The following is an 8,850-nucleotide window of genomic DNA, read 5'->3' on the forward strand; positions in this document are numbered from 1 at the left end:
GCACTATTATAATACTTTAACTCATTCATTTTCTTCTGAACTTTGTAAGGGCCGTAATATCCAATCTGAAGAAAATTTTGAAGAATGAGCAAGAGAAACAGAACTCTATTACCAGACTCAATTCTCTCAATTTCTGTCAAGCCATATTTTCAGTTTTGACTTGAACTGTTGATTGCCAAATTCAAGCATAATAGGCTGGAAAATTCCAGACCTACAATTTCACCCTTGACCCGATTGGATGGATTTGGGAAGGCCAAATTGAGTAACATAAACGTTATCAAAGCTGTTATTATTGTTTCAGATTTAATATTCCTCAATGGAATTGCCTCTGGAAACTTTGTTACCGCACACATTATGGTCAGCAGGTATCGGTTACCTGACATGGTTTTAGGTAAGGGACCAGCACAATCTACCATAATTCTACTAAATAGTTCGTCAAAGGCAGGAATAGGTTGTAGACGAGCCTTATGTATATTCTGATTGGGTTTTCCTACCATTTGACAAGTATGACAAGATCTACAGTATTTACAAACTTCACTTTTGATTTTTGGTCAATAGAAGTGAGTCATGATCTTGTGATAAGTCTTATTAATCCCTAAATGACCAGCCAAAGGAGTTTCATAGGCCAGACTAAGTATTTCCTGTCTGTAAGGTTTCGGAACTACAACTTGATAGTTCACTGACCACTCATCACCAGCAGGTACCTCGGGAGGTCTCCATTATCTCATAAGAATTCCATTTTTAATGAAATAACAGACAAGTACTATAGTAGCTTCAGTTTCGCTAATGGCCCTTTGAAACAAACGGGAGATCCAGGATCATTTTCCTGTTCGACGACAAGTGATTATCGCTTATCACCCTGGTTAGAATAAAGAGAATCAGTAGTTAAAGAGGATCACTGTGATCAATAGCCTTTGATGGAACAATATGACTCTACAATTTAATTTTAAATATACCAAAACGATAACTTTATCAAACTAATATCGAGCGCACGAAGAAGTTCTAAGGTCGCTAGAAGGTGTTGTGTGTGCATTAATATTGTTAATGTGTATTGATGAATCTACGGTTTTGTATTTTGTTTGAAATACAGCATACATTCAGTCACTTTGTTTCTTTTATTATGAAGCCTTAGGAAGGAAAACAAAATGAGTATATAATAGAAACGTTGCATCATGCATCCGATACAAATGCAGTAATATATATATTACACGATTGTGTGAGCGACAGAAGGCTGGAAACAAAGCATCATATATACCTTTTCCTCCATAAGGCTTGATACAAACATTATAAAGAAGCCCAAATATGCCTGTGGTCACTCACGAAGCGAGCTTTTGTTTGAAAGAAGTCCCCAAAGATTGGTTACATACATGCTTTAACAGCACAGGCATAGGGCTGGTTTCTATTTATACTGAGCTACAATTTTTAACTGGTTAAGGGCAATAATACAGCAACAATGCATCTATGCACGCAAGAAACATGGTCATCACTGATGCATGCATGGATGCTTACTACCTTAACTGTAGTTTAAGGACATTCTGTCACACATGCTATATATTTTTTCTAGTGAGTAGGATTATATTACAATACATTACATGCTATTATTAATTGTTTTAATGACCCATTTTGATTCAGTAATATTCGTAATCAGAAATAGAATGGCACAAGGGCTATGGCCTTGCTTAAACATTCCTTGGGGACTTCTTTCAAACAAAAGCTGAGATCAACAAATGGAGAAGCTACTTCCTTACCCTATGTACAAGCCATCCCAAAAGATTGATCGTCCCTATGTTATTGTTTGTTTCTTCGTTCAATCACAGTGATCTCAATCTTCGACCTTTTAACCTCAAAATGTATAGTCATACTTCTTACTCCAAGAGCAAGCATTCTTAAAGTTTGGTCTAGGTATGTTATGCAGAACTACTCTTATTGTGCCGAAACCATTGTTATCTTTAAGTGAATACCCTTGAACAATAACTTACTGATGACGACATCTGAAGATTCATTTCCGTATTCAAGGTGCAAAATTACTGCAAAACTACGTTTATTTATCCGTACGTATTGATCGGGATGAAATGCTGATTTATATCGACAAGACGGCACGCAGTCAGAAATCGAAGGAGCACAGTTGCGTGTCACAATTGTCGGGAAATTAAGACGTAGGCATGCAACAATTGTTGGAAACCTCGTTAGCTGTGAGCCGAAACTCAGCAGAATGAAAACAAGGGTTCAGTGATCAATTGCTAGTGTAATGGATATATAGTTTAATTCGTCCGAACTGGGTGTTTTTTTTTTTTGTGACGAAATCATCGTACAAGAATGTATAACCTTCTCGGGAACGTTAATTAAAATCACGGCAAGTAATTTGTTGTTTTGTTTTAAAGACACTTGCCTTTGGCCTGTGTCTGAAACATTTTTGCCCACTGGAACAGCTGGACAAACGTTGATATCAAGACCTGAAGAAAACGTTGTTTTGTTTATGAAATATACTGAGAGGTGAATAAACACATAATTAAAAAATTACGATTTGTTTTGTTTCTTTACATTTTCAAAGTACATCAATTTTAACTTTGCGCCTAAATAATAAGCAGAAACAATGGTCTTTTCGGGCATATGGATGTGGAGTCAGATCTCGGGCAATTCGAGTCAAGGCTTATGATCTTTGAAAAGTCATTTTCCCTGGGCGTATGCATGAATAAAATATATGAGCATTACACATGTTATTGTGCAGAAATATTATAGGTAACAGTTCTATAAAAAAAAGTCTGTTCTTCAGATGTAGCAACCAGAGATTAATACTGTTTTGTATGCAGTGCACATGTAGTAACATGAGATTAGGACTTCATGATATGTAGTGCCAGTTTGGATGGTAGTAGGTAAAATGTTTTAATTGATGGACTTTATTTCCTCTTAGGAGGGTAGCAGGTAAAATGTTTTAATTGATGGACTTTATTTCCTCTTAGGAGGGTTGAATATATATGCAGTCACCTATCAAGCGCAAGGACCATACTAGTTATACTAACATTACTATGAATGGAATAGTACAGGAAACTAGAAGTACATAATAGCAATAATGAAGAAAAACTAAATTTCCTTTTTCCAAATTTTTCTGCGCGTGGATCAATAGTAATGTTTTTCTGTGCTTGAATATTCTTGGCAACATAACAATTTTATTCTTGTAATATCTCCTCTTGAACTGAAAAGTGCTAGAATATATTTGAATTTTCATTACGCTGGAAATATTTGGTTTCGTTACCTTGAGTGCAATTTTTTTAATATATAACAAGATACAATTACCAAAATTCAGTATCCTTTATTGTAATCATTTTCAGGAAGTAAAGCATCAGATATATCACATTGCCACGTTAAGTGTAGCTGTATACTCAGATTCACATTATCAACAGTAGAGTTTAATATATATCTTCAGATATAGTTATTTATTATTTTTAAAGAAACTGATCATATTAATTTATTAATGCCATCATAAAGCATGATGTTAATTCGAAAAAATAAAATTGGTTTTAGATATGCACATAATACAGAAAAATGTAACTTTTTAACGTGCAGTGTTTCTTCGAACTTTTGTTGACACGTTTATTCTAAGGCCAATATCTAATGCTTAAACCGTTGTAGTGTATTAAGGTTTCGGGGTATTCTTAGCTGTTCGCGCTTGTTACGAATTAAAGCGAAGCTTAATCATAACCATTGTTCCCACTGTGCAAATAATGTTAACAACTAAAGACTTCCTCGTCCATTACCGAGAATTTTTTTGTGTAGCTTGTAGCTACAGATTGAAAACAAGCGCAGACATGTTATTGTCGTATCAGTCCTGCACAAAATATTCATCTCTCTCTCTCTTGCGCGCGTGATGTAAATAAAATTAACGTTGCAGGTTTCATTTCTAATCAAACTGAGTAAGATAAATTCATTCAGCTTAAGTAATGTTTGTCACACTACGTACTAACGGAGAACTGGAATTTGCTTCCAATTTACCCCTACCCCTATCTCTGACTGTCATATTAAGTTTGTTCATGACTCCAGCAGAATGAATACAAGTTTTCTGTTTGAAATAAACTGACCTAAAAGTGATTCCAATTAGAACAGAACACTTTCTTTAAGTCTCTCTCGCACGTGGCAATGGAAACATATTTATATTTGGTTTACAAAAGTATTAGAACATGATGATAAAAACAGTCTGAAAGAATGATATAGATTGTTTTGTCTTGGTCACGGATATGTGGACTAATAATGACTAAGTTTGTTTCTTTTCTCGTTTGGTTGGACATTGACCTTGTTGAACTGACCACCTCGTTATATTTTTCCCGCTTGTATTGCTTGAATTTCTGTTCCAGACAACTTTGGTAATGATACTATTGGAGTCTATAAGTATCAATGACATAAAACTATCGTTTGTGGATGTTTCCAATTTATTTGCTACTTCTACTGTATTCCCTAATACCGTCATCTAAATGTGGATTTATTATTGCACTGATAAAATGAACATCAGCCCAATATGTGTGGAAACCCTTTGTAAATTTGGAAGACCTTGAATGATTTGCCCTGTTTGGAAATACATCTCTCTCTCTCCCTCTCTCTCTCCCTCTGTCTGTCTGTCTGTCTGTCTCTCTCTCTCTCTCAAGCACATATTGAGACCTTGCCTGTCTCAACCGATATTCGTTTTATTTATTCGAATACGTGTGTTCAGTGTTTCTAATTATTGTTTAGGTCTTTCTGTGCGTGAGAATTCAGCTTGTGTGCGTGAATTTGCTTTCTTATGTGAGCTTGGACTGTTGGGCGAATCCTTCATAAGCATTGATCACATGCGCAAAACCTGCTAGGAAAAGGCTGAACGCACAACGACTAAGTTGTACTAAGGAAGGAAAATAACCTAATGTATTTTCATGATTACTATTTAACTGTCCTGACTTAACATTTGTATATTTGTATGATTTCATTTCTCTTTCTGAATGCATATTGTCAACCAAATGTTTACGGTTTAGTTATGTAAAATTTGAAATGGCCATAAAAAATTTCAAGTAGATTGAACGTTAGCTACTCTAGTTTGATATTACCTGTTGCGCTGTTAAATTTAAAGCGCTTTTGATTAGTTGTTTGTGTGCAATTATCCAATTACATACTTTCGTGGCAGAACTACCGTACTATCACTAATTTGCATGCTTTAATGAACAGATCATGTTAGCAGGGTCGGCGCCAGACTATCTGGCGCCCTAGGCAAGGTTAGATTCTGGCCCCCCCCCCCCCCCCGGAAAATATCAATTTCAACATTTTGCTTGTTCTGGTCAGTCTGGTGTTTCGGTCAGACTGAATCTACCCGACTACTTGTCCCTGTATGAAATAAACCAGGATAAAAGAAACGACCCTCAATAAAACTGAATTTTTTTTTCTCTTCAAAACTGTTGTTGATTTGGAGAAATGCGCCCCCTGAAATCAGCGCCCTAGGCGGCTGCCTAGTTTGCCTATATGGTAGCGCCGTGTAGTGTTAAATGTTGACCCTCGTTGAATTCTGACCATCCGGGTCTGCTTTTAACGTTGAAAGTTGACCCAGGGTCAGTTCTTAACGTTGAATTTTGATTTTGACAGTCGTTGAAAACTGATCGCAGCGTTGAATTTTGATCAGATTTCCGGGTCATTTTTTAACGGATATTGTTTTAAGTTATGCATACATGGGTTTATGAATCGTCAATAAGGAAATGCTTAGTATGTATAAAATCAGCAAAAGCAATGTAATGCAGTACATGTAGTAAAGAAATTTTGAATATATTTATCTTCCATATTTGAAATGGATATAATGTAATTTTGTTTGTACTTCGCCTGCTGCGTTCCATCAAACAATCAATGACCCTCTTCGAGCCTTAACCAAACAAAATCAACCATGGGAATGGAGTGAAAAACGATAAAGCGTTTGAAAAACTCAAACAGAATTTAATAAAATAACGCAATAATAGCGTAATTCGATCCTAATAAGGAAATGCAATTACTTGTACATGCAATTCCTGTCGGTCTAGGCACATTATTAACTAATAATGGAAAGAGTATTGCCTACGCCTGTAGAGCACTTTGAGATGTAGACCAACATTTAAAGAAAGACATCAAAGTAGTATAGTGGGACGATAGGGCGATAATGGGAATTAGCATTACAAACCACCCTGGGACGATATGGCGACAAGATTTATAGCGACAATGGGAATTAGCATTACAAACCACCCTGGGACGATATGGAGACAAGAGTTATAGCGACAATGGGAATTACCATTACAAGGTCCCCTGGGACGATATAGCGACAAGTACTTTGAAGTACAACCTGGGCCTGTATAGCGTCAAGGGAAAATTAACATAGGAATATATCATGGGCCTGCCTAGCTTCAAGGGGAAATAAACATGGGAATATATCGTGGATTATAAACACTGATACCACACTTAAAAAATAATTTTTTTTGGAGGGTTAGGCATGAAAGTCATTTGGTTCTTCTGCTTTTTCTTCTTCTACTTTCTCCATTTCTTTATCCATCTCCTTAATTTTCCCAAAATTCCTTTCTTTTTGTGTTCCGACTCAGGAATCCAGTCTGGATGACCTATTGCTCTACATTTCTCCTGGACATTCATCCAGTTTTTGTTCATTCTCTCAAATGCTTCTTTTTTCTTTCTGTTCTCTTGTTCTTTCTTATATTTTGCCCATGTGTCTTTAACGTTCTTGACTTCTTCTTCCAAGACCCTTTTCATAATTTCTTCTGCTTTATGGACTTGATCCCGTCCCCTTTTGACAAAAGCCCACTGTCAAATTGAAGATATCATCCAAAAAACACCTGACTTTGATAAAAATTTCAAGAGACTGCTTCAGTGTTCCGACTCTTACATATTCAGGGGAGATGAAACCTCTCAACTTCTTTACCTCTTCTTCTATCACCCTTTCAATGTTCTGCCTGGCTATTTTCAGATTGTTTGCAAAGTCCAAGCTGCCTGGGAACTTCCATTCTCTTTCAAGTCTTTCCACTACATGCTCCGGAGATATCATCCAATACCAAATCTCCTTCAACTGGTTAAACAAGTCAGATACTGCTACCATCTTCTTTTCGCTTATTCCGTAGAATGGCGCGAATGACGGGCCCTTTTCATATTTATATCTAAAGCACGGACGTGAAGGAAAACATCCCCTACTTTTGTCTTCTCATATTATCTACTATTCACACAAAGACAATGAGACAAAAACTAACCACATTATATACTATCCACACACGCAGAGATGCCAAATCAAACCCCAAAATCTACCATCCACACACGCCAAGAAGCAGAAACAAACCCACCATTTACTATCCACACACGCAGAGATGCCAAATCAAACCCCAAAATTTATCATCCACACACGGGAGAAGCTAACAACATAACCACAATCTACTATCCACACACGCTGAGAAGCAGAAACATAACCATAATATACTGTCCACACACGCTGAGAAGCCAAATCAAACCCAAAATTTACCATTCACACACGTCAAAAAGCAGAAACAAACACACCATTTACTATCCACACACACACAGATGCCAAATTAAACACAAAATCTACTATCCACACACGCGGAGAAGTCAAACCAAACTCAAATTATACTATCCACACACGGGGAGAAGCCAAATTAAACCCTAACTATACTATTCACACACACCGGGAAGCAAAACCAAAACCTAATTATACTATTAACACAAAAGGAAAGTTAAACAACCACACACTCTACTATCCACACAAACCTACGTGAGCGCTTACAAACTCCTATAATCTACTATCCACACACGGAGAAGCAGAAACATAACCATAATATACTATCCACACACGCTGAGAAGCCAAAACAAAACCACATTCTACTATCCACACACGAGAAGAAGGCAAATCAAACCCAAAATTTACCATTCACACACGTCAAGAAGCAGAAACAAACCCACCGTTTACTATCCACACACGCAGAGATGCCAAATCAAGCCATACAATCTACCATCCACACACGTCAAGAAGCAGAAACAAACCCACCATTTACAACCCACACACGCAGAGATGCCAAATCAAACACCAAAATCTACCATCCACACACGGGAGAAGCTAAAAACATAACCACACTCTACTATCTACACACGGAGAAGCAGAAACATAACCATAATATATTATCCACACACGCTGAGAAGCCAAAACATAACCACAATATACTATCTACACACGAGAAGAAGCCAAATCAAACCCAAAATTTACCATTCACACACGTCAAGAAGCAGAAACAAACCTACCATTTACTATCCACACACACAGAGATGCCAAATCAAACACCAAAATCTACCATCCACACACGGGAAAAGCTAAAAACATAACCACAATCTACTATCCACACATGGAAAAGCAGAAACATAACCATAATATACTATCCATACACGTGAAGGTTTAAAAAACCATACTCTCTAGTATCTACACAAACATATTTCAGCGCTTACAAAACCCAATAATCTATCATCCCCACAAACGTACGTGAGCCTTTACAAACACATAAACACACACACACACACACACACACACACACACACACACACACAAACACACGCACACATACACACACCAGGAAAGGAGGGAGTGTTTATATAAACACTACTCCACATTCTCACATTGGCAAATTGAATAGTGTTTCTTTTCTAGAGCTTTTGGTTAGCCCTGAAAAGGGCTGTTTTTCGGAACTCCACATACACCTGTTAGTGATGGTCCAGTAGACTATATATTTGGTTTCTGCTCGATATCACTCTTACATGTTGAGGGATTTTGAACAAATAACACATAATACTAGTTCAAATGTTGCAAAAACT

This window comes from Sinohyriopsis cumingii, chromosome 1 (genome assembly GCF_028554795.1).
Source record: "Sinohyriopsis cumingii isolate HCF-2022 chromosome 1, ASM2855479v2, whole genome shotgun sequence".
NCBI classification, from domain to species: domain Eukaryota; kingdom Metazoa; phylum Mollusca; class Bivalvia; order Unionida; family Unionidae; genus Sinohyriopsis; species Sinohyriopsis cumingii.